The sequence below is a fragment of the Lactuca virosa genome, chromosome 4 (genome assembly GCF_052849685.1).
Source record: "Lactuca virosa cultivar CGN04683 chromosome 4, Lactuca_virosa_CGN04683_v6, whole genome shotgun sequence".
Classification (NCBI taxonomy): domain Eukaryota; kingdom Viridiplantae; phylum Streptophyta; class Magnoliopsida; order Asterales; family Asteraceae; genus Lactuca; species Lactuca virosa.
In genome coordinates, this window is record NC_136429.1 from 97,065,186 (window position 1) to 97,092,339 (window position 27,154).

Here is a 27,154-nt window from a genome sequence, read left to right on the forward strand (position 1 = left end):
TGAGGGACAGAGCACGAGACTGGTGGGAGGAGGTTACCCGAGCTGTAGGGTCAGCTGCAGTGGCAGTGATGACCTGGGAGGATTTTGTTTAGAGATTCCAGAGGGAGTTTGCACTGATTATCGAGGTGCAATAGTTGGCGAGGGAGTTCCAGGACCTTCGCCAGACTACTGAGACCGTGGCAGAGATTACCACCAAATTCAGGGAGAGAGCATTGTTGGTCCCGCAGTATGCTACATATGAGGAGATGAAGAATACGAGACATCATGACATGCTGAGGGTGGATATCAGAGAGTTCGTGAGCTTTTCAGGGTGCAGGACCTTGAATGATATGATTGAGAAGGCCCGTGATCAGGAGATTGAGTTGGAGCTCCAGTCGAAGCAGAAGTCGGAGCAGGTACAAATATCAATAGACCAGACTAAGAGGACCAAGACCTCCAATGCTTACACGAGAAGCCAGTAGGGTCGGGGCCGTTACAGCAAGTGCGGCAAGCCACACAGTGAGGCTTGCCGATCAGCAGGATCAGGTTGTTTTGGATGTGGCCAGTCGGGCCACTTGAGCAGGGATTTCCTCAAGAGGGCTCTGATTTGTTTCCATTGCAATCAGACCGGTGATAAAAAGGCCGATTGTTCAAGATTGTCTGGGGATCAGTGGTGGCACCTGCGCCAGCCACCTTGAGGATTACTGATGGCCGCCAGGGAAAAGCGGAGGCTCCTGTAGTGAAGAGCAGGGATTTTCAGCCGACCACCGACGGGGCCTATGCAACACCGTATGTGGTTACTGGTATGTGTTTTATCTCTATCTTTTATTGCTTTCTTTGTTTATTCTTATGCTTATTTTGATCTTGTGTAGGGACCTTTTTGGTCAATGGTTTGACTGCTCATGTTCCGTTTGATTCGGGGGCTACCCGATCCTTTGTATCTCTTGCACTCAACAAGAAGTTTTACAATGCTCCAGGGACTTTCGATTCCCCACTAGAGGTTGATATTGCAGATGACCATACTATGAGTTCTTCCTGAATTTGTTTAGTGAGAGATTCTCTATTGATCTGGTGCTGATACCCTTGAGGGGATTGAAGGTTATCACCAAGATGGATTGGTTGGGCCTCAATGGGGCCATGATTGATTGCGAGTGGCAGTTGGTGAGAGTTCGAACTCCAAGTGGGGGAGAAATGGTTATTACTTGCGAGATAGATTTGAATGGGACAACTCTTTGTTCAGCTGCGAGGGTCAGGAGATATCTGTAGTAGGGTTGTTTTGGGTTCTTAGCGTATGTTCCAGACACTCGAGTTGAGGTCACGACATGATCGAGTGGGGTGCCCATTGTTTGGGATTTTTCCGATGTGTTTCTTGAGGATTTACCAGGAGTGCCTCCTATGAGGTAGGTTGAGTTTCAGATTGATCTGGTACCTGGTGCGACTCCGATAGCCAAGGCGTTGTATCACCTGGCGCCATATGAGATGCAAGAGTTGTCTACGCAGCTTCAGGAGCTTCTAGGCAAGGGTTTCATTTGTCCAAGCAGTTATCCATGGGGAGCATCGATTCTGTTTGTGAAAAAGAAGGACGGTTCTTAAAGAATGTGCATTGATTACCGGAATTTTAATAAGCTAATGGTTAAGAACCGTTACCTATTCTCGAGGATTGACGATTTGTTTGACCAACTTCAGGGTGAAACTTGGTTATCCAAGATTGATTTGCATTTGGGGTACCATCAGATGAAGGTCGGGGAGGATGATGTGCAGAAGACAACCTTCAAGACTCGTTATGGTCATTACAAATTTGTGGTGATGCCATTCGGGCTCACTAATACACCAACATCGTTCATGGATCTCATGAACCAGGTCTTCATGCCGATGTTGGATCGGTCCATGATTGTAATCATCGATGATATTTTGGTCTACTCCAAGACCAAGGAACAACATGATGAGCATTTGCGAGAGGTAGTAGAGACCATGAGGAGGGAGAGGCTTTATGCCAAGTTCTCCAAGTGTGAGTTCTGGTTGTGCGAGGTGCAATTTTTGGGGCAGATCCTCAACCATAAGGGTATATTGGTCAACCCGACCAAGATTGAGGCCGTGATGCGATGGGAGGTTCTGAGGACCGCATATGAGGTTCGATGTTTCTTAGGTCTAGAAGGTTACTATCGGAGATTTATCCAGTATTTCTTCAAGATCGTAGTGCCCTTGACTCGTTTGACAAAGAAGAATGTGACTTTTTGGTGCGGGCCTGATCAGCAGTTGGCTTTTGAGACTCTGAGGCAAAAATTGTGTGAGGCCCTGATTCTTGCGCTCCCTGAGGTTTGAATGATTTCGTGGTTTATTGTGACGCCTCTATTTCGGGTTTGGGAGCATTTCTTATGCAGAGGGGTCACGTGATTACTTAAGCTTCGAGGCAACTTAAGCCCCATGAGCAAACTACCCTACCATGATTTGGAGTTAGGGGCCGTGGTTTTTGCCCTTAAGATCTGGAGGCACTATCTGTGTGGGGTCTGGTGTACTACCTACACCGACCACAAGAGTTTGAGGTATTTAATGGACCAGCTGAATCTAAATATGCGGCAGCAGAGATGGCTGAATGTGGTACATGATTATGACTGCGAGATCCTGTACCACCCTGGGAAGGCCATTGTGGTGGCTGATGCTTTGAGTCGTAAGGCGGCGAGTTCTTTTATCAGAGATATTTGCTTGAGGATGGTTGTCGCATTGCCTTTGTTGGATTTCATCAAGGAAGCTGAGGTAGAGGGTTTGAAAAAGGAGAATTGGAAGGTCGAGTGGATCAGGGGACAGATTCCCTTGTATGTCAGGGAAAACTGGGGTTGTTGACTCAGTGTGGTAGAGTTTGGGTTCTGACATTAGGTGGGGTGAGACAGACGATTCTAGAGGAGGCGGATAAATCTAAGTTTTCTATCCATCCACGGGCAACGAAGATGTGCATGGATGTGAGGTTGAGTTATTGGTGGCCCTGTCTGAAGAGGGAGATAACTTGGTTTGTTGAGCAATGTTTGACTTGCAGGAAAGTGAAGGCCGAGCATCAGAGACCTCACGAAAAGATGCAACCCTTACCCATTCCAATGTGGAAATGGAAGGAGATCACCATGGATTTCATCACAAAATTGCCAAGGACAACATGTGGTGTTGATTCTATCTGGGTCATTGTGGACAGACTGACCAAGAGTGTGCATTTCATATCGATTGCCGAGAGCATATCCGCATAGAAGTTAGCACACATGTATGTCCGAGAGGTGGTAGTTCGGCATGGGGTGCCAGTCTTGGTGGTTTCGGACCGGGATGTTCGTTTCACCTCCAAGTTTTGGAGGACGTTTCATGAGGAGTTGGGTAGTCAGTTGCATTTTAGTAAAACATACCACCCCCAGATCGACGTCTAGAGTGAGCGGACGATTTAGATGCTCGAGGATGTGCTCCGGGCTTGTGTGTTGGATTTTGGAGGGAGTTGGGATACTTACCTTCCACTAGCCGAGTTCTCCTACTACAATAGTTATCATGCCAGTATTGATCGACCACCATTTGAGATATTGTATGGAAGAAGGTTGTAACATACACGTTTTGAAATCGTGTTTTAAGTAAATAATATTATGAAATATTATGTGATATTGAGTATTGAGTTCTAACAGATAGTTTTTACTATAAATGAAGTAAAACTATGTTTAGAATCACTAGGAAAATATTGGAAGTCTTATGAGATTCCAATTAAAAGTTAAAATATCGAAATTTAACGAAAATATAAAATTTTAAATAAGTAAAATTTTATTATTCAAAGTTGTAGATAATTTCATTAGAAGCATTTAGGCGAAAACCTCATCGAAATCCGAGTTATAACGAAGAAGTTATGACCAATCGAAGATCCGCGACAAAACCGACACGGCGTCGAATGACGTAAAAAGTGAGTTTTTGATAAACTACTTTTTAGCCTTGGCGATCTAAACGAAAGTCATAGTATTTGTTAAACCGAGAATTTCCATAAAAAGAACGTCCAAATCTGACTTCATATGAGGAAGTTATGATTTTTCTAAGTTTCGGAATAGTAGTAGACAGCTAAAAACTTGAAATAAAGATCGAGTGACTTTTAGCCGACACAACATAAACGAGAATCGAAGGTCTCGTCAATAGTAGTACAACAGTAAAAAGACAGACGAAAACGGAGGTCGGATAAAGAAGTTATGAATTTTAGCGGACTTTTCCTATCCCGGCCTGTTAAAAATATAATAATAAAAATAAATCAAAACTAGCCGACAAAGTCTAAATGAAAGTTGTAGAGCATAATTTTACCAACGCGTACATATAAAGAACGTCAAAAACGGAGCTCGTATGCGAAAGTTACGGATTTTAGAAGTTCGGGGCACAGTTTCCGAGAAACCTCGCATTGATAAGGTCCGATCTCGGTGAGTCACCCGCCCCGTGTCCGATCAGATGACTAGTCCGAAGTGTGGTCCGGTAGAAATCCGACGCATGTCGCATACATGGCGTGTCCGAAGCGAGCCACGTCTCGCCTGCGAGCTTCAGACGCGCGTCCCACCCCTCGCATCTCCTGCCGCGTGTCCGAGCCTCGCTGCCACCTGCCCCCTTCCTCTTGCTTCGGATCTGAGGCTCGCACCTATATAAAGGGTGCGAGACCTCCCGACTAATTTTTAGAAGTTGGCACTTTTTCACCCTAAACTCATATTTTCACTATTTCAACTTCCCCCGAAGCCCCGAGATCATTTCCAACACCCGAAACACGCCCCGAAGTGCCCGAAGAGCCCGAAGAGCCCGAGAATTTATCTTTTCGGTTTGAAGCTCAACCCTCGCAGGGCCCGTTTTTCATCAAAGAAAGCTAATTATAGTAACGAAGTGCTGCACAAATTACTATTTTAACCCCCGATTAATTCACGGTGAGTTCAATATATAGGAACAATTGTATGTTATGTGTTATATGTGCTATGTTCTTTTCCGTGTTATCATCTCGTGTTATTATTTCTTCTATCTATGATAGCAAAGCTATACCTTTGACCATGTGATCAGTGAACGGACTTAGATTCACGGTGGTACTGGTATGTAGCCTATGGCCATGTAGAGCATGTCTCGTAAGAGAATGACTTCTATTCTATGGTATTGGCAGAAGGTCAGATAGGGCTGGAAACCTGAATTCTACCAAAATGTTAATCAGAAAGTGTATGTCTTCTGTGCCATTTGGGCTGAAGCTTTATTGATGTATATCAAGTATAGAAATTGTTATGTCTCATTGATAATATATCTTTGAATCAAATCATTGATTGATATGGAAAGTTTGTCACATGATTCACATATGCCTTTGTTGTTCCTTGTTCCTCTTTGCTTCTGCCATATTGAAGTATATATATGGCCTAACGTTATATTGTATCTATTATTGAACTCACTAAGCGTCACCGCTTACCCCTCTCAATGTTTAACAATTGTAGGCAATAAGCAACCAGTATAGTTATATACTGATAGAAGATTTTGAATAGTTTGAAACTATTGTATTTAGTAATCATGTATTTATAAAAGTATAGTATCCTGGGTAGTTGTGTAATATATAACCCTTTGTAATAGTCGGTTTGTATCCAGTCTTATGTAAACAAGTTATCAATGTAAAATATTTTTTTTATGAATATGCAAGTAGCATGTTTTGGAGTAACAATATTCAGAAATACGAAAGTTCGGTTCTTTCAATCATGGTATCAGAGCAGTAGTTTAAGTGAACTAAATTCCACGGATTGGTATTTAGACTTAAACTATTGGAAGTTCAATATATGAACTGAATCATTGTAAGTATATGGATACAAACTTTAGGAAAGACTTAAGTAGAGTATTAGATAATGATAAACCCTAATATTCTAAAATACAATGTTACTCCATATTGCAGAGCAATGGCTGAACAGGTGAGTAGCCATACCCCTGAGGTGGGTAGAGGTCGTCAACCTGATGAAGTAAATACTCCAGTATCTCCTCGTGAGGAGTGACTATTGGGTAAACTTACTGGTATTATTCGGCAGACTCTCGAAGAACACAAAAATAATGGTGATAAAGGAAAAGAGAAAGGCACTGGAGAATCTTTAAAAGGGGAGGTGAAGCGTCCATCGTTCAAAGATTTCAAGAGTAGTGATGCTACGGAGTTTTCAGGTGTTCTTAATCCCATTGTTGTTCTTACCTGGATCCAGAACACAAAGAAAGTGTTTCGTATTTCTCATGCGGATAATGAAGACAAGGCTAATTATGCTTCTGCAATGCTCATCGGAGAAGCCTTGGTCTGGTGGGAAGCAACATATGAAACTCTCAACGGGTTTGACCAGGAGAATTTATCCTGGGAAATGTTCAAAACTCGTTTGCTAGAGAAGTATTGTCCTCTAGACATGAGGAGGAGATTAGAGAAGGAATTCCTCGAGCTTAAACAGGGAGGAATGACTGTGAATGAGTAAGAAACTCAGTTTAATCAAATAGCAAGGTTTGCTACAAAGTATATTCCAACTAAAGACGAGAAAATTCAGTTATTCATGGAGGGACTACGGCACGAAATCCACGATTTCGTTGCCAACCGGGATGTTCTGTCATTCGATAAAGCCGTTGAATATGATCGAAGATGCGAGCATGACTTAGAAATACGTGGTGCCACTTTTACTGTTCCGAAGCATCCACGTACTGAAAGAACTGTTCCTGCTCCCTCTATTCCACTAGCTCAATCTGTTCAAACTGAACCTGGTAAACAAGTGCAAAGTCAAAATGCCCCTCGTGGCCGCGATAGATCACAATCTTTTTCTATTCAATCGCCTTCATGTCGAATTTGTGGAAGGAATCATCCGGGGCAATGCAAAATAGACAAGGAATCTGTTGTTTGTTATGGATGTGGAGAAACGGGTCACATAAAGCCAGCTTGCCCAAGGAAGGATGTTACTTCTTATGCATGTGGTATTACTGACCACAAGAAGCGTTTTTGCCCTACTCTTACTAGTCAAATGACGGGAAGTCAAGCTTCTGTACAGCAACTGGCGAGAAGTCAAGCTCCTGTTCAACAATCAAAGGGTACTCCAACTAAAAAGGAGGAGGTTCCAAAAGCTAAGGGTCGTGGATTCCAGATTACCACAGAAGAGGCACGCGAGGACCCGAATGTTGTGGCGGGTACATTTCTTTTCAATTCTAGACCTGCTCACATCTTATTTGATTCTGGTGCCTCATATTCTTTTGTGTCTCATGAATTTGCGCATTCTTTTCAAATTGCTTGCTATTCACTCGTGCAACCATTTCACGTAGATACTGCGGGAAGTATATCATTACTTTTTGATAAAGTCTATAGGGACTGTGTCATAAAAATTGAAGGCTATAATTTCCTTGCTAATCTGATTCCTATCTCCTTGCCCAACTTTGATATTATTCTCGGCATGGATTGGTTGTCAAAGAACCGCGCAGAACTTTTGTGCTATGAAAAGATAGTATGTATTCCCATTGAAGGGGAGAATCCTATCTATGTCTACGGTGAACAAAGAATCTTAAAAATAATCTCTTTCCTCAAAGCTCGTAAATTCATATCGAAAGGGTGTTCTATCTATCTGGCCTACACAGTCGATATCTCAAAAGAGGAAAAGAAAACGGTAAATGATGTTCCCATTGCTAAAGAATATCCAGATGTTTTCCCTGAAGAATTGCATGGACTTCCTCCGGACAGGCAAGTAGAATTCCGAATTGACCTTGTGCCTGGTGCTGCTCCGATTGCAAATACTCCTTATCGTCTTGCGCCAGCTGAGATGAAAGAAATGATGATTCAACTGCAGGAATTACTTGACAAAGGCTTTATTCGACCGAGTACCTCTCCTTGGGGTGCTCCGGTGTTGGTTGTCAATAAGAAAGACGGTTCGATGCGAATGTGTATTGATTACCGTGAGCTAAATATGGTAACTATCAAGAACAAGTACCCACTACCTCGCATTGACGATTTATTTGATCAACTTCAGGGTGTTAGCTATTTCTCAAAGATTGATTTGAGGTCTGGCTATCATCAGTTGAAAGTACACGAACAGGATGTACCGAAGATTGCTTTTCGTACTCGATATGGGCATTTTGAATTCCTTGTCATGCCATTCGGTTTGAAAAATGCTCCTGCTGTATTCATGGATATGATGAATCGGGTATGCCGCCCAATGCTCGATAAATCTGTCATCGTATTCATTGAAGATATTCTAATCTATTCCAAGTCTGAAGCTAATCATCCCATTCATATTCGTGCGGTATTAGAACTTCTTCGAAAGGAGAAACTATATGCTAAATTCTCGAAATGTGAATTTTGGCTTCGCCAAGTTCAATTTCTCAGCCATGTGATTTCTGGTGACGGTGTATCCGTAGATCCTACCAAAATCGAAGCCATTCAAAATTGGGAAGTGCCCCGTAATGCTTCCGAAATTTGCAGTTTCTTGGGTCTCGCGGGATATTACTGGAGATTCATTAAATACTTTTCTCGTATAGCCGTACCTCTCACGAGTCTTACACAGAAGGAAGTGAAGTTCGAATGGGGTGAAGCCCAAGAAAAAGCTTTCTCAACTCTAAAAGATCTTTTGACTCATGCTCCAATATTATCACTCCCAGAAGGTGATGATGATTTCTCCGTATATAGCGATGCTTCAAGATTGGGACTCGGTTGTGTGTTGATGCAACGTGGTAAAGTGATAGTGTATGCCTCAAGACAACTGAAAGATTATGAACAGAATTATCCCACTCATGATCTCGAACTCACGACAATGGTATTTTCCCTAAAACTTTGGAGGCATTATCTTTTTGGTACAAAATGCCAATTATTTACTGACCACGAGAGTCTCAAGTATATATTCAGTTAGCAAACTCTGAATATGAGACAACAAAGAGCCATGGATCTGATCAAAGATTATGACTGTGAAATCCCGTACTATCCTGGAAAGGCCAATGGAGTTGCCGATGCACTTAGCAGAAAGGTTTATCGTAATAGTATGTGTTATGCTATTACTCACACTATAGTAAAGTTCACTATTCTAGATGAACTAGAGAAATGGCAAGTAGAGGCCCTAAAGCCAGAAAATGTGAAGAAAGAAGGGATGGTACATTATGCTGATGTTTTACTTGATGATCCACGAGGATTGAAGGTATTCAAGAATCGGCTATGGATTCCAAAGATTGGTGGATTAAGACAGAAGATTTTAGATGAAGCCCATAAGTCTAAACTGTCAATACATCCTGGTACAAGTAAAATGTACTATGATGTAAGAGCTGATTATTGGTGGCCTGGATTAAAGAGAGAAATTGGAAGATTTGTACATGAATTCTTAGTATGCTTACAAGTCAAAACAGAGCACCAAAAGCCTTACGAAATTCCAGAAAGTCTTAGTGTTCCTGTATGGAAATGGGAAGAACTGTCCATGGATTTTATTACCAAATTGCCAAAGACTGCTAGACAGCATGATAACATTTGGGTAATCGTCGACCGCCTGACTAAAAGCGCTCAGTTTCTTGCAATGCGTGAAACGGATCCAATGGAGAAATACGCACAAGTATACTTGGATGAAATTGTTGCAAGACATGGTGTGCCACTAAAGATCATTTCTGATCGTGATACTCGCTTCACATCTCAATTTTGGGCGAGTATGCAACGTGAATTGGGATCTCGAGTTGCTCTCAGCACAGCTTATCATCCCCAGACAGACGGTCAGATGGAGAGAACAATCCAAACAGTAGAAGATATGCTTCGTGTATGTGTCTTGGAGTTCGGTGGTAGCTGGGATAAATACTTACCTATTGTCGAATTTTCTTATAATAACAGTTACCACGCGTCAATCAAAATGCCACCATATGAAGCATTATATGGTCGCAAATGTCGTACGCCATTATGTTGGCGTGATGTGGGACATAAGATCCTTGGAGGCCCTGAAATGATTCAAGACACCACCGACAAGATTCAAATTGTACGAGAAAGAATGAAAGCGGCCCAGGATCGACAGAAGTCCTATGCAGAAAAGAAGAGACGACCCATAGAATTCCAGGTGGGTGATTTCGTAATGCTTAAAGTATCCCCGTGGAAAGGCATTATGCGATTTGGGAAGAAAGGAAAACTAAGCCCTAGATTTGTTGGTCCTTTCAAAATCACCCAGAGAATTGGTAAACAAGCATACCACTTGGACTTGTCGGAAGATTTGGCAGGTATTCATGATGTGTTTCATGTGAGCTATCTGCGTAAATGTTTAAGCATATATGATGAAGCAGTTCCGTTATCCGAGGTGAAACTGGATAATAAGTTAACTTATGTAGAAGAGCCTTAAGAGATCGTAAACGAAAGAACGACTAAGCTACGTAATAAAGAAGTAGAGTTGGTGCTTGTCAAGTTGATACACCATCGAGGCCCAAATTATACTTGGGAAAATAAGAATGAGATAAGAGCGAAATATCCCCATTTATTTTAATCGATGTAATTTCGGGGAAGAAATCCTCAAAAGGAGGAGGTATTTGTAACATACACGTTTTGAAATCGTGTTTTAAGTAAATAATATTATGAAATATTATGTGATATTGAGTATTGAGTTTCAGCAGATAGTTTTTACTAGAAATGAAGTAAAACTATGTTTAGAATCACTCGGAAAATATTGGAAGTCTTATGAGATTCCAATTAAAAGTTAAAATATTGAAATTGAACGAAAATATAAAATTTGAAATAAGTAAAATTTTATTATTCAAAGATGTAGATAATTTCATTAGAAGCATTTAGGCGAAAACCTCATCGAAATCCTAGTTATAACGAAGAAGTTATGATCAATCGAAGATCCGCGACAAAACCGACACGGCGTCGAATGACGTAAAAAGTGAGTTTTTGATAAACTACTTTTTAGCCTATGCGATCTAAACGAAAGTCGTAGTATTTGGTAAACCGAGAATTTCCATAAAAAGAACGTCCAAATCTGACTTCATATGAGGAAGCTATGATTTTTCTAAGTTTCGGAATAGTAGTAGACAGCTAAAAACTCGAAATAAAGATCGAGTGACTTTTAGCCGACGCAACCTAAACAAGAATTGAAGGTCTCGTCAATAGTAGTACAACGGTAAAAAGACAGACGAAAACGGACGTCGGATGAAGAAGTTATATATTTTTAACGGACTTTTCCTGTCCCGACCTGTTAAAAATATAATAATAAAAATAAGTTCAAAACTAGCCGATGAACTCTAAACGAAAGTTGTAGAGCATAATTTTACCTACGCGTGCATATAAAGAACTTCAAAAACGGAGCTTGCATGCGAAAGTTATGGATTTTAGAAGTTCGGGGCACAATTTCTGAGAAACCTCACATGGATAAGGTCCGATCTCGGTGAGTCACCCGCCCCGTGTCCGATCAGATGACTAGTCCGAAGTGTGGTCCGGTAGAAATCCGACGCATGTCGCATACGTGGCGTGTCCGAAGCGAGCCACGTCTCGCCTGCGAGCTTCCGACGCGCGTCCCACCCCTCGCATCCGAGCCTCGCATCTGCTGCCGCGTGTCCGAGCCTCGCTGCCACCTGCCCCCTTCCTCTTGCTTCGGATCCGAGGGTCGCACCTATATTAAGGGTGCGAGACCTCCCGGCTAATTTTTAGAAATTGGCACTTTTTCACCCTAAACTCATATTTTCACTATTTCAACTTCCCCCGAAGCCCCGTGATCATTTCCAACACCCGAAACACGCCCCGAAGTGCCCGAAGAGCCCGAGAATTTATCTTTTCGGTTTGAAGCTCAACCCTCGCAGGGCCCGTTTTTCGTCAAAGAAAGCTAACTATAGTAACGAAGTGCTGCACAAATTACTATTTTAACCCCCGATTAATTCACGGTGAGTTCAATATATAGGAACGATTGTATGTTATGTGTTATATGTGCTATGTTCTTTTCCGTGTTATCATCTCGTGTTATTATTTCTTCTATCTATGATAGCAAAGCTATACCTTTGACCATGTGAACAGTGAACGGACTTAGATTCACGGTGGTACTGGTATGTAGCCTATGGCCATGTAGAGCATGTCTCGTAAGAGAATGACTTCTATTCTATGGTATTGGCAGAAGGTCAGATAGGGTTGAAAGCCTGAATTCTACCAAAATGTTAATCAGAAAGTGTATGTCTTCTGTGCCATTTGGGCTGAAGCTTTATTGATGTATATCAAGTATAGAAATTGTTATGTCTCATTGATAGTATATCTTTGAATCAAATCATTAATTGATATGGAAAGTTTGTCACATGATTCACATATGCCTTTGTTGTTCCTTGTTCCTCTTTGCTTCTGCCATATTGAAGTATATATATGGCATAACATTATATTGTATCTATTATTGAACTCACTAAGTGTCACCAGTTACCCCTCTCAATGTTTAACAATTGCAGGCAATAAGCAACCAGTATAGTTATATACTGATAGAAGATTTTGAATAGTTTGAAACTATTGTATTTAGTAATCATGTATTTATAAAAGTATAGTATCCTGGGTAGTTGTGTAATATATAACACTTTGTAATAGTCGGTTTGTATCCAGTCTTATGTAAACAAGTTATCAATGTAAAATATTTTTTTTATGAATATGCAAGTATCATGTTTTGGAGTAACAATTTTCAGAAATACGAAATTTCGGTTCTTTCAAAGGTGTAGTACCCTGGTTTGCTAGGGGGAGGTTGGGCATCGAGTCATGGGAAGTACAGAGGTGGTACTCAAGACTACTGAGTTGATCCAGCATGTGCACGACAAGTTGCGAGTCGTGCAAAGATGGCAGATGAGTTATGCCGATCAGCAGCGTTAGGACCTCGAGTTTCAGGTAGGAGACTTGGTGCTTCTGAAGGTGTCACCTTGGAAAGGTGTCATCCGATTTTGGAAGTGGGGCAAGCTGGGTCCTAGATTTATCAGAACTTTTAGGATTTCTCCCTGAGTGGGCAAGGTTGCATACTGGCTTGATTTACCTGATGAGCTCCACCAAACCCTTAATACCTTCCATGTGTCTTAGCTTCGGAAGTGTGTGGCTGATGAGTCCGCAGTTGTTCCTCTGTATGATATTCACGTTGATGACCGCCTGAATTATGTGGAGAGACCGGCTCCAAATGGACATGGGAACCCGAGGCCGAGATGCGAGAGCAGTACCCTGATTTGTTCGTGGTAGCCGACTTTGCGGGAAAAGTCTAGTTCAAGTGGGTGAGAGTTATAACATCTATTTTTCCAGGTATTAGCTTTTGGACCTTTGAGTTATGAATTGTTTGCAAGAAGTGTCGCCAATGGAAATTCCGTAACTTTTGGGTGCTTTTTGAGTATGTTGGGCGTACTGAGACCCGCGCCTGTATGATGCGCGTACTCCAGTACGTTGGGCATATGTGGTTCATACCAAAACCCTAATATTTAGGGGTTGTGCACTATTTAAGCACCATTATAGCCCCAAGACCTTTCCCTTTATCAGCCTCCATCCCAAGATCGACCCTCCTTGCAAACCCTAGTTCATTTTGAGCTTTTGGAGTGAGTTGTCTGCTTCCTTATTTGTGAAGAAGGACCTTCAAGAAGTAGGCTTTGCTCTCAAGACTTTGGATCCAACATATTCTCTTCATTGTGCAGCATTTGGAGGTATAAAGCTCCAAACTTGGCTTATGTTTCTTTTGATCTTAGTTAAGCCTTGATTTTCATCTTTTTGTCGCAAAACCAAGAGCTTGGTGAGTAGGAGGTACTACAAAGCCTTTAAGGTGTCCTTTCAGACTTTTTAAGGCATTTTAAGTCATAAAAATGAAAGCTTGGATCTTGATTTGTCCCCATGCAAGAGTGATGGTGTAGGAAAAGGTTTGAGTTAGCTAGGTTTTAGTGTTAGGCTTCTTGTATCCATGCAAAGGCATAAAGTTTGCAACTTTATGGTCTTAGTGTCTTATTAAGCTTAGATCTGAAAACTTGTCGTAGGGTCTTAAGGCATTAAGACATTATTATGGGTTTTACATTAGTGAGCGTACGCTGGCGTAACTCCTAGTACGTCGCGCGTACTGTGCGTCAGTCACGATCCATTTCCCTCATCGGCCGACAACGCTGCGCATACCAGTTGGTATGCCGGGTGTACGGACCAGTCCAACTTTGATGATTCTGGGCTTTAAATCGTTGGGCGTTTCTTGTTGGGCTTGGACCATAGATTTTCATGGTGATGGGTCACTTCTGATTTTGGGCCCATTTTGGAATTTGGATGATCTTTGGGGTTGGGCCTAGGATTTTGTTGGGCTTAAAAGAAAAGGATAAAATGACCATTTTTACCTTGTACATTAGGCACGTAATGTAGGGTTTCAACTTTAGGTTATGTCCCAATTATTTATTGGGGTTTTGTTTGTTTAGTTAGCACGATGATTTTTCCAGTCTAGCAGCCCAAGCATTTATCTGGTTTTTCAGCAGTTGAGGTGAGTTTCGTCATTCAATCTATGGGTCGAAGGCACCAATGCCGACCCATTGCTTGTTGTGTAGAAATCTAGATGCCTTGTGATAATTATATGGAAGAACAGGATCTGGCCCCTGACATTTGCATGAAAGACCAGGGTCTGGCCCCTGGCAGTTATATGAAAGACCAGGATCTGGGCTCTGACATTTTTATGCAAGACCGGGATTTGGCCCTCGGAACTGAACGGAAAGACCATGGTGTGACCCATGGCTGGAAATGATTACATGACTATGATTTGACATATAGCATTTATCTTCTTTCATGTGTAGTATGTGATACTTGGGGGAACTCACTAAGATTTATGCTTACAGTTTATGTTTATGGTTTCAGGTACATCAAGTTCCAAAGGGAAGGGCTTTAGAGCCTAGGAAGTGCTTTAGAGCAAGTGGTGCGTTGTTTAGAGGGTATTGGGAGTATCATAACGAGGATGCGACTTAGAGGATTTGGGATGATTCTTAAGTAAAGTGTGGATAAGTGTGGAAGGTAGTATTATACACGTACTACTGAAAGCACAAGGTCCATACTTGAATCAAGGAAAGTTAGGAGGATTATAAGAATCTTGTAGAATGAGGAATTTTTCGGGTAAATTTTGATCATTGTATTGTTGCCTTGCAATATCGTTGTGAGCACTTGAGGAGGAGGTTCTTGTTCAGGTTCAGGTCAAAGCTCTGGTGCCGAGCCGATTGACGAGGGAATGTGTGAGTTCATCGCGTCACCCATCGACATAGCTATGTATCATCCTCCTATGGTTAGTGGGAGGAATGTCAGGGTTCTTAGTTCACGTTCGATTGGGGAGATGGAGGGTGCCTTCAGCATGATTTGCTACCCCATAGAAGCCAAGGTTCAGTTTTCTTTAGACCTTTTGTGTCATGCAGCAAAGAGTTGCTGAGATTTGATTGCGCGGGCTGTTACAATTACTGAGGTGGAGACCATGTTATGGGATGAGTTCACGACCCATTTCAGGGAGAGATCTTCGTTGGGTCCACATTACGTATGAACAGAGGGATCATCTAAGAAGCCCAACATCTTCGATTTGTGAGATAGAGGCCAGCAAAGCTAGGGACATTATAATAAGTGTAGGAAACCACATGATGGGGTGTGTCGGTCTAGAGGTATAGGTTGCTACAAGTGCGACGAAATTGGTCATTTCAGCAGGGATTGTTCTAAAGGATCAAGTCCGATATGTTTTCTCTGCAACCATGTAGGCTACAAGAAGGACAACTACCCGAGACTGACGAGTGGAGTGGTGAGGATACCTACCCCAACTACACTAAGGATTATGGATGGCCGTGAGGGCAGGGTGGAGGTTCTAGTGGTGAGGAGCCGATCATTTCAGTTTCAGGTCGAGGAGGCTCGAGTTCTGCCAGATGTTGTTTTTGGTACGTATCGTATTTATTTCCTTCTTGCGTTTATTATTATTTATGTTATTATTATGTGATTATGTGCGAGACGTAATGTTTAGGTTATTTAAGTCTCCACCTAAGGTTCATGGATAATTTTACGATTGTCTGGTTGTTATTATTGAGGAATTATCATATTCCTATTGGCATATCGAGAATCATGTTTGAAGGGTATCTAGTTGAGCCGGTTGTAGGCATTGACATGGGCGGCGATGGTCAGTGATAGTGTGAGCCCTAGGTAGGAGTGAGCTGAGTGTTCTGCTTAGCAGCCGAATTGATTTTGATGGTTTCAGCTTAATGGTTGGAGGAAGTTGTAGTGTATGTTTACAGTATTTTTTTGGTATTCAAGATTGTTGAGATCTTTCATGGTTGTAAGGAATGATTTCGAGGACAAAATCTAATTTAAGTGGGGGAGAGTTGTAACACCCGTTTTCCAGATTGGATCAGAGTTGGGCATAAAGGAGTCAAAGGCATGATTTTTAGGAAAATCATGTTTCATGATGTGATCATAGACGTGACTGGGGAAATGAAGAATGCGTATCTGGAGGATGGTCACGACATGGCATGTATGTGGTCACGATGTAACAAGGGTTGCAGCCCAAGCACATTATCTTCTAGGGTTTCTTTTATATTTAAGCACCCTAAACTCAGATTTAGGGTTCATTTCTCAGCCTCTGTCACTCTCAAACCTCAGAAACCCTAACCCTAGTCCATCTTAATGGTGTTGACTCATTTTTTTGGTTTTGGTGCTCTTTGAATGAAGTAGAAGAAAAATTGGTGCAAGGATCAAGCAAGCAACACTTTCTCATCATTGATATCGCCTTCTGGACCATTTGTAAGGATTCAAGCTTCTACATTTACAGTTTATTCTCTTAGATCTAGGTTGTTTTAGTCCTTTTTGATTCATGGTTTTGATTTGAGTGAATTGATGAAATAAAGTTGGCAACTTTATGGTCCTCAATAGTCCCTAGAGCATCATATCTTATGGATCTAAGGATTGGTTGTGGATTGTGAACCTTACATGAGTTTTAGGTCATTTCTTGGCTTTTCACCTAGGTTGGGTAGAGGACAAGCATGGAGCACTCATTTCCACAATTTTGTTATTTTTATGAACCACTAGAGTCCCTTAAAGCTTTTTTCTAGAGAGTTGAAGGTGAAGACTTAATGGATTAAGGACTCAAATCATTAAGATTTTGCCTCAGACAGCGGTCACGACGTGGCATGGAGAGTGCCATGATGTGACGAGGGTGGATTCCTTGATTATCTTGTCATGTTATCTTCATGACGTGACCGAGGAGGGTTCACGTGTTGCTAGCTGAGCGAGTTGTTCGTGACCTAGTTGGCTTAGTGTGACAACCCGTTACTTTCCGAGTCAACAAAAGTCAAATCCGATAAATAAAATTCGAGTCTTTATTTAATTCGTTAAGTTCATACATATTAGAAAATAATTTAATTATATAAATAAAGTTTATATAAGTTTTCGGAATCAAAAACACTCAAAAAACCAAGAATCTCGTGGCAGCAAACTGTTTGCGGCCGAAAACCCTGTTTGCGGCCGAAAACCCTCTTTCCGACCGCAAACCCAACCGAATATATATGTTTCATCCGAAAACTTAGTCATTTCTCACCTTTTTCACTCGAAATCACTCCCAGTTCTCTCTCAAGTATCATCCAAGAACACTCCTATCTTCAAGAACAATCCTTTGAATCTTCATATTTTTCACCAAGAACACCAAGAACAGCCTTCAAATCTTCAAGTTACCGAAAACAGCTCAGGACCGCAAACCGTTTACGGTCGAGAACCGTTTTCGGCCGAAAACTCCTTGAGAACCGAAAACCCCTTTAACACTCGATCCATTTCCGGTAACTATTCCTAGTATAAAAACAAGTGTTTTCTAACACTTTAATTAATGGTTTCGTTAATCTAAAATACAATTATGTGTTTAATTATCATTAGGATACCATTAATTCCACGTACATCAACTCGAGGGTCATCTTTCCAGTATCGCTGTCCAGCACGCACACTAAAACAACTGTGAGTTCATACCCCTACATTTTACTGTTTTTTAATGTTTTCAAGGGGGGGAGTACAAGTAAAACACAAGGATTTTTGTGTTTTTAGACAAATGATTTTATATAGATTTAAAACTTTTGCAATTGATACAAATCGGGAAATCACTACATTTTATAAAAATATTTAGATATTTTTATCCCTTTTGTAACATGCTGAGCATGAGGGTAGTTTACAACATACAACTATAATTGCAAAGTTTCCAGTACAATGCACAACATACATACGAACTATAATAGGTATATTTTGGGATACATTACATGATTTCACTAACTGAAGAGCTTTATACAGAAACGACAATATAAACTATGATAGATTTAGTTTATGGGAAACAATGCTACTTTTCCCGGGTATAAGGGATGCATTACTAAATAATTATTTAAGTATAATTATTTTACATTACAAAGTTCATTACTACAAGGTTATGCATACATTTACAAAGTACAAGAGAACACCACAATACTACACGTAAACTAGTTAATACAGGGTTGTGAGGCACTACTTCGGGTACCCACAATGGTACAGGTTCAATTCCTATAAATTATAACCAGAGTCTCCCGGATGGAGAGCATGAGGTTTGTGTATAGATCTATACGGGACTGACAATCCCACACCAAACTGCTAGCTACAGTTAGGCAGGCATGTCTGGGGGTAACAAATGTCATATTACCAACGCCTGAAGAACGTCGTAGAGGCCACTAGGTCATATTAGCATGGTTATATGAAACTCACAATAGTATAAACTAAACATTCGTTTACGGGAATTCATTTCTTCAAATAGTTTTATTTTAATTAATAGAACTACTATACACTACAACTAGAGGATTCCAGGGGATACAAACTCTTGGTTTTATTTGAAGTAATAAAACTACTACACATTACTGGTGGTATCCAGGATATACATACAAAACAATACTTTACATTACTGGGGATAGCTAGGGTTTTCATACAGTACATTACTATACATAAACACGGGTGTTTATCCGGGGATTTTATACAAACGTTTTTTCATACAAAGCAATACAATACAACTGAGGTACACATCCATACATATAACAATATACATATACAATTTCGAAATACAGTAACAAACATACATTTGGTCTTAAAGTCTAAGACTACTTTTCACTACTAAAGAAAATATTGGATTTTCTTGAGAGACATACAAACATTTTCACAGATTCATAAATAAGATTGCATTACAAAACATACTTATGAACTCACCAACTTAAATGTTGATACACTTTCAAAATCACTTGTATTCTCAGGGAATTAGTAGACAGGTACAACCGCGGGATTTTGAGAAGACAGAGCCTTTTAGAGTTCCGTCTTTTATACTTTTGTTATAATTTTGTTATCATACAAACTATGTTATGAACAGATGTAAATACAATATTCTATTAATGTAATGGTTGTGTTTGCTTGATTTACTATTATGCAATCGTTGTGATACTGTACATGACGTCCTCCACCCCCGAACGTTTCTGTCGTTCCGGTTAGGGGGTGTGACACTTAGTTGGTGCGAGACTGAGTTGGTATCGGGTTGAGTGCATTCTCACAACGTGGCCAAGGGCTGGTCACGACACGAGGGTCAACTGTAGGTATTATTGGCTATTGACTTTGACTTTGACCGTTGAATTTTTGGCATGGTTGACTTTTAGTCAATTTACTGGATTCAGGGTATAGGCTAAGGTTGGCCCTTGTATGTTTTGATAGGTGTGTGTTGTAGCATCGGTTGTGTGGCATTGAGTTGTGGTTTAGCTGACTTCGTGAGTCAGGTGAGTCTTCTCACTATACTATATTGGATGCTAGTTGTCTTTATGACACGTACATAGGTTTGTTGGGTTGGGCCTATGGTATGCTTGGTTGGGCCCGTTTGTATGTTGGGTTGGGCCCATTTGTATCTTAGGCTGGGCCTATTTGCATGTTGGGTTGGGCCTATTTGTATGGTATTTGTATTTTGGCAAACTCGCTATGCTTTGTGCTTATGGTTTATGGTTTAAACATTTTCAGATACTTCCAGTTCCAAATGGAAGGGTCCGACTTGAAAGCACAACATCCTTTGATGGCTTCTCCGTACTAATTACTACTGTTTTACACTGATCATGAAAAGATACATCTTATTCTGATCGGTTTTGGAACAAATGTTTGTATGGATTTAATGGTTTAAAAATGAAAAAATTATTGATATTTTTGGGACATTACATTTGACTTGGTACTTTACTGCACCATTCTAGGTTGATGTATATTGAGATGCATATGAATTAATCTCCTCAAGAAGTATAGTTGTTGTGTGAGTGAGGATCCCTTGACACTTGTCTATAGATTGTTGCACAAATTTAGACAAAACCAAATAATCTTCTAGGAATGACTCATAATCATCTACTACATTACCTTGGACTCCACCACCATATACAAACATTGGACCTTTTATATTCTTGAAGTTATAGTCTACATGATAGCTTGGCTCTTGCTCATCTTGCACACCTTGGTCCACTTGTGTTGTCATTAGAACACCTTTGTCTATATATGTTGTCATTAGAACACCTTTGTCCATATCTGTTGTCATTGGGATATCTTGGTCCACTTGGGTTGTCATTTGATCAACTTCATCCATTTCTATTATATTATGCAAACCTACAACTTTTTCCTTAATGTCAACATTAATTACTTGACTTTGTTGGGTAGCATTGAACATTCTATATGGTACAATACATTTATCATATGTATTTGCTTTGTCAACATCAAGTACTTGTGATTGTGTTACTAAAAGTCCCTCACATACAGGTTCAATCAAATCTAGTTTCCTACTATAAAAACCTATTTCTCGTTTACTTAGTTTTCATGTACTAAACTCTTGTGAAACAATTTCAGGTTCAAACCCCTCAATCGCAACCTTAAATGGAGGCTTAATATATGTAAAAACCCCTGTCTCCCTAGTATCAACCTACATACTGATTTGTCTATGTTCAGAAGAGTGCAGAACTGTGCCAGACGCCCCGCGCCGCGCTCTATCAGGATAACAACGATGTTGGTTTAAAATTTAGTGACACAAAGCCTTATTTTCAGCAACGCTAAGTTGATAGATGCCTATAAATGGAAACGAAAATTCGATATTTAGAGATATTAGATAACCTAGACCAACTTGGCTGACAAGAAACCTTTAGGCTGTGGTTTTGAGAGTCTCGAAGGCGGACGGACAACCGTTAAGCTGAAAGGATCAAAGATCTAAAGGATTAGATGTTGATTCATCAAGGAAATCATTCAGTTTGCTATTCTGATTATGTTTAATATTCTGAATTGCTTTCTTTGTGTATTAGTTTTCTGATTTAAGGATTAAAAACTCTTTTACTTTGTGTTTAGATTAGATGAATTCATGAATCGTTAGTTATTTGTTATTCGAATATTTTGAATTATTAATAAACTATGTTTCTTTTATTATATGCCTTATGTGTTAAAGATCTTATTTTTATTATTTGTTATTGAGTTAGTATAATTAGATAATCAATCTAGTTTTTTTAGCTTGAATCATAATTGTTATGACTAGTATTAGACAAAACCTAGGATTAGGTAGTAGAATCGGAACATTACTATGTAAGAGAGCGTTTGTTGACCAAATTATGCTTATTATTGACTTCTATTATCATTGAAGTTAATATCTCAATCAAATCTCTCATAATCAAAATATAATTATAACTTTTAGGTGATTAATTGCATGTTTAATTTGTTGATTGTCTGTATGATTATGCAAAATTAGTTTATCCTACCAAGATAACTAATTGCAATAGGAATCGGTAAATAACAAATAAATAACCATTTTACTTTAAAATTGACCATGATAATGATGTAATCAAATTTAAACCAAAGTATCTGAAGTGAATCGTATCCAATCAGTTCATCTCGTTGTTTAGTATTTGATTGAGTATTTATAATCAAAACCCCCTTTTATTTTTTTGTTTAATTAATATAACCTATAATAAAACATTTTAATATTAATTCATACCCGTTCCCCTTGATTTCAACTCCCTTGCTTATCAAAACTATACTTTACTCGATCAAGTTCACTGCCTGTATGCATTGGTTTAGATGTGATAGACTAGGAATTATAAATATAAAACTAGTGCATTAAAAATACACATCAAGTTTTTTGTAACACCCATAAAAAATCATGCCAATTTAAAACTTTTTAAATCGTTCAAAAACCAATAACTATTACAAATTTGTTTTCAAAATGGTTTCATGTCAGAGTATCCCAGAATCAAATCATAAAAATATAAGGAGGTGCACGATCACGCTTCGCCTTGCCGCGATCATCTGAAGTACCTGAAACAAAATCAACAACTGTAAGCCCAAAGTTTAGTGAGTTCCCCAATATACCCATACAACAAATAACACACATACAATAACAACATACTATAGGCCCAATCAACCATTGGGTTGGAATGCCCCAGGCCCTCAACCATCAGGTTGGAATGCCAACATACTATAGGTCCAATCATCCTCGGGATGGAATACCCTCAGCCCACAACCATCGGGTTGGAATGCCCCGGTCTGTTGGATCTCACACAAAGCAAATAAGCCTCAACCTCCAATTAATCATGTGCACATATATCAGATAATCACATAACAGTCTAAAGACAGACAAACCGATCTACAGATCACTAAGCATAGCAACATCTTATCTACAAGGATACCGATCTAACTGATCATAACGACATAGAACATCTTATCTACTAGGATACCGATCTAACATATCATACAAACAATAAAACAGGATAACAATCCAAAGGGCCGGCCTTGGTGCCTTAGACCCTTGAGTATAGTGAGGAAAACTCACCTCACAAGTAGCTCGGGATGATAATGTCAACCTCCCCAAATACAGCTCCAAACTCAAACACCTATATCCACCAGTGATCCACTTCCATAAATTTCCAAATTACTAAAATACCCCCAAAAGTCAAACCGGTCAATCCCTTGGTCAAATTCAAAGTCAACGGTCAAGGTCAACAGTCCATGTTGACCCAACTCGTCAAGTGTAGCTTACTGACTCGTCGAGTTCCTTCAGAACTCAAGAAATCGCAAAACCCTAGTCGACTTACCGAGTTTCCAGACAACTCGTCGAGTCCATGCAGTGTCCAGAATATCGGGAAAACCCTAACCAACTCGTCGAGTTACCTCTCTAACTCGTCGAGTTCATGCAGAGTCCAGAAAGCAGGAAACCCTCATTCAAGTCGTTGAGTTGACTATGCAAATCGTCGAGTTCCTTCAGTCCATTTCTCATTCAGATGCTTTTAAGTGAAACCAAAGCACCAAACTATAGATCTAGGCTCCTAGGGTGTTGTTATCACGTAAAGTTGCTAAATTTACGTGCATGCAAGGCTCCATGAAGCTAAAACACTCATTACTAGCCTTAGAAGAAGGTTTTGGACATGGAGGAGGGCCAAAGCTTCATAAAGCTTGAGGCTTTATGTCCATAAGGGCCTAGAGAACTCCATATCTGAAACCATGCCCTTGTGGCAAGCTTAAATCCGAAAGTGACTCCATTTTGCACCAAAATTCTCATATACTAACATAAGAAGAGATCTAAGAAATGGATGGCCAAGGTAAAGACTTTGTACCTTCTACTGAATGCCAACACGATGTAGATATTGGATCTACAAGCTTCTTCTCGATCCAAGCTTCTTAACCTTCAAGCATCTTCAACAAATGCACCAAAAACACACTTTTAGCCTCTCACACACTCAAGAGTAGGGTTAGATCGATTAGGGTTTGGTTCTGGCCGTCAAAAGGTGGTAAGGAGGCTGGAGGAAGGACTTAAGGTACTTTAAACAGGGTGCAAACCCTAAAAATTAGGGTTTCCATACACAACTCGTAATCGTTGAGTTGGGGTCCTCCAACTCGTCGAGTAGTTGCCTTAAACCACGCGGGCTGAACAGATTCGACACGACGAGTTGGGGCCTCCAACTCGTCGAGTTCCCATAATAATATGAATATAAAGCTCTAAACTATATACCTGGGAGTCGGGATGTTACATTTTTGGTGTCGTTTCCAGGGAAATAGAGAATTCTGGAAAAACGCAATTGCAAAAAATCCCAGAGCCCCCATTAAATGCACAATGCCCCTTAATCAGGTATAGTTTTCTTTTCTATAACTTATCAAATGCACACTCATACTCACACGCGTGCCTGACTGCATTCGACCAATCACGAATTGATTATTGTTCCTTCCCGTTTTTCTTGTGTAACCGACAATTGAGGTATTGAGTTTTTATCCATACTCCTTAACTGATCGATTTATTACAGATTTGGGGTATTTGTGATTGTAAGAATTTTATATAAAAACCAGGGCTTCGATGATTATTACTTACTGTAACGATTTTCTTGAAACTGATTTCATATATATTATATAAAAACTAGGGCTTCGATGATTGTTACTTACTGTGATGATTTTTTTGAAACTGGTTTCATATATATTGTAACGACCCGTAAATTTGAGAATCAATTTACTCTATGCAAGAGTAATATTAAGAAAGTTGTAGTTTACTCTAGGAAAATTCTGTGGATACAAAGTTTTTCAAAAATAGAGTTCCTATGAGAAAGTTATGGTCGTGTGAAGTTGGGATAAAAATATGTTTCTATTATGAGAAAGTCAACGAAACTCAAGATCAAACGGTCAAAGTTTGGTGCTACACGACACGTGAATTTGGTTACGTGGCACGAAAATGAAGTGAGTCACGAGGAGAGGACACATATCAATTGAAGAGTGACACATGGCATTTACAAAGTTTAACATGTCACCACGTCTCAGTCACATGTTTACTACGACGCGGCAGCCAAAATTATATATACATGTTTTCTTCATTCGTTGTATGGTTTTTTCGGAAGTGCTCAAAATGGTTACACAATGTCGTGTAGCCTTAGGGAAGCACGTTTTAACGTTGGTATATGTGAATTAAGATCAAAGTCCGGGAGTGATGATTATGGCTTAGAGATAGAGGTCGTGAGGCTGGTTAGTGAGCCTACGATTGTTGATTGTGATAAGGTATTATCTTGACCCGATAGTACGTAATTGTATTTATGTAGAATTTATTGTGTAGGGTTGTTAGAACTCGATGAAATTACTAGAATCATAATATGGTGCTATTATCAACTCTATGATAATGTTGACATATGAATTATGTTATAGGATTCTTGATTTGGATGACACGGTTGTGAGCCCTAGTCTTTAGATATATGAGATTGAGCTAACAAATTATGGGGTTAGGTTGTTTAACAATTGTGATATGGAGTTTAATTAGTCTGGTGTTAAATTCTTACTAAGGTTAACTCCTAGTGAATTGGGATAAGTCATGAGGAACATGATATAATGTCCAAACAAGTTTTGACAAGCGGTTGAGTTGCTAGACAACACAAACTAGAAGCCAAAGAAGAAGTTAGGCCCCGTTTGATATGCGTCTGACCGAGTCAAGTCAGACGTTTTTGGCTGACTCGGTCAGCAAAATGTGTTTGATAATCCAACTTTGGCCATCTGACTCGGTAAGAAATGTCTGACTGGGAAAGGAGTTGGCAGAAGGCTGACTGAGAAAGAAAGCAAGGCTTTCCAATAATACCCTTGCCCCTAGATAAAAATTTGCAGCTCAACAAGTGAAATGGGAGGTTACGGGAATTGAACTCGGGTCTCCGCTATACACACATTGGCGTTTACCAGCAAGCTAAAGAGTTTTTTGTGTTTTAATCTCTAAATTAGTATATTTAATGTCTATTATGATGGAAGATTTTGTATACATTATTATTATTATTATTATTATTATTATTATTATTATTATTATTATTATTATTATTATTATTATTATAATAATAATAATAATAATTATTATTATTATTATTATTATTACTTTTACTATTATTATTATTATTATTATTATTATTATTATTATAAAGAGCACCAGGGTAAAATGGTCATTTTGCATCAGTCAGCACATTCAGTCAGATGTACAATCAAACAGCATGGTTTCTTACTCAGTCATAATTTATTACTCAGACAGACATTTCTCAATCAGCATTTTCTCAGTCAGCAACTATCAAACGACCCCTTAGTTTTCACTAACTGGCCAGGTGAGTACATGTGGATATGTATGAGTTCATATAAAATGAGTTTATTATGTATAAATGTTTAATATTAAGTGATTTATCACTTACATGTTTATATTTTCAAGTTGAGACTAAAAGGGTATTGCTATTAGTTTAATATGGAAACTTTAGGATACATTATGTTTATTGGTTACAGGGCAATGCTACTAGTTTTGTTAAGAAAGTTTTAGCATGCCATATGATTGATACCAACTGTTAGGAAAGCTGATGTTATTATGTTTATAGTTGTGAATGAGCTTATGGGCTATAAGTGAATGGATATTAGAAGGCATTATAGATGCTAGTGGTGATATACTCTAAAATGAGTATTGGAGAACACAGTTTATGATACATGATAATTATCTAGATTTTATTTCTTGTAAGTAGTAGTTTTCAGTGAATTTATTCATGTTATACAACCTAGTGGCATGTTACGGTCACAAGTTACTCACTGACGCGTTATAGTCATAAGTTACATGATGATAGGCTATGATTACAATTTCTTATAGAGAAACACAGTTATAGGTCCTTGTAGCAGGACATAATGACAAGAAGAAATGATTCCTCATTGGCTTCAGGATAATTCCTATTCCTGAGGATGGTAAATATTTGATTATGAACTAATTAGGTGCATTGATTCCTATATGCCTAAGTTTGTGATTTGGGATATTAAGTCCCATAATTGTAGTCTTATTCGTAGAGTTACGTACGTGAGTGAAGTTTTATCTATGTGATTATTTCTTTGAGTATAGTCTTAACTGTAGGATTATGTTTGTGGTTTTAGTCTTATCTGTAGGATTATTCCTTGCGATATGCAAGCCCAGTGTGTACAGTTTTATCTATAAGTTTATACGTGGGATTGTGGAATTCCCCATCTTGTTTATTTTTCCATGTTTAATTGTTAAAAGTTGGCCAATATGTTTTAATTGTAATACTGAAAGCATCTTTGGATTATTTTCTTAGGTTAAAACCCATGTAGCTTACAGGTCTTTTCAAATTACATGTTGTTTTTAAATATGCTATGCAACCAGGTATCTGAGTAAAGCTTAGAAAGATGCTGATAGAATAGGCTTATAGAAGGCGTACCGATGTCTTCAGGTGGTTTGATCCCTTCTCTTTTACTATGGTTGTT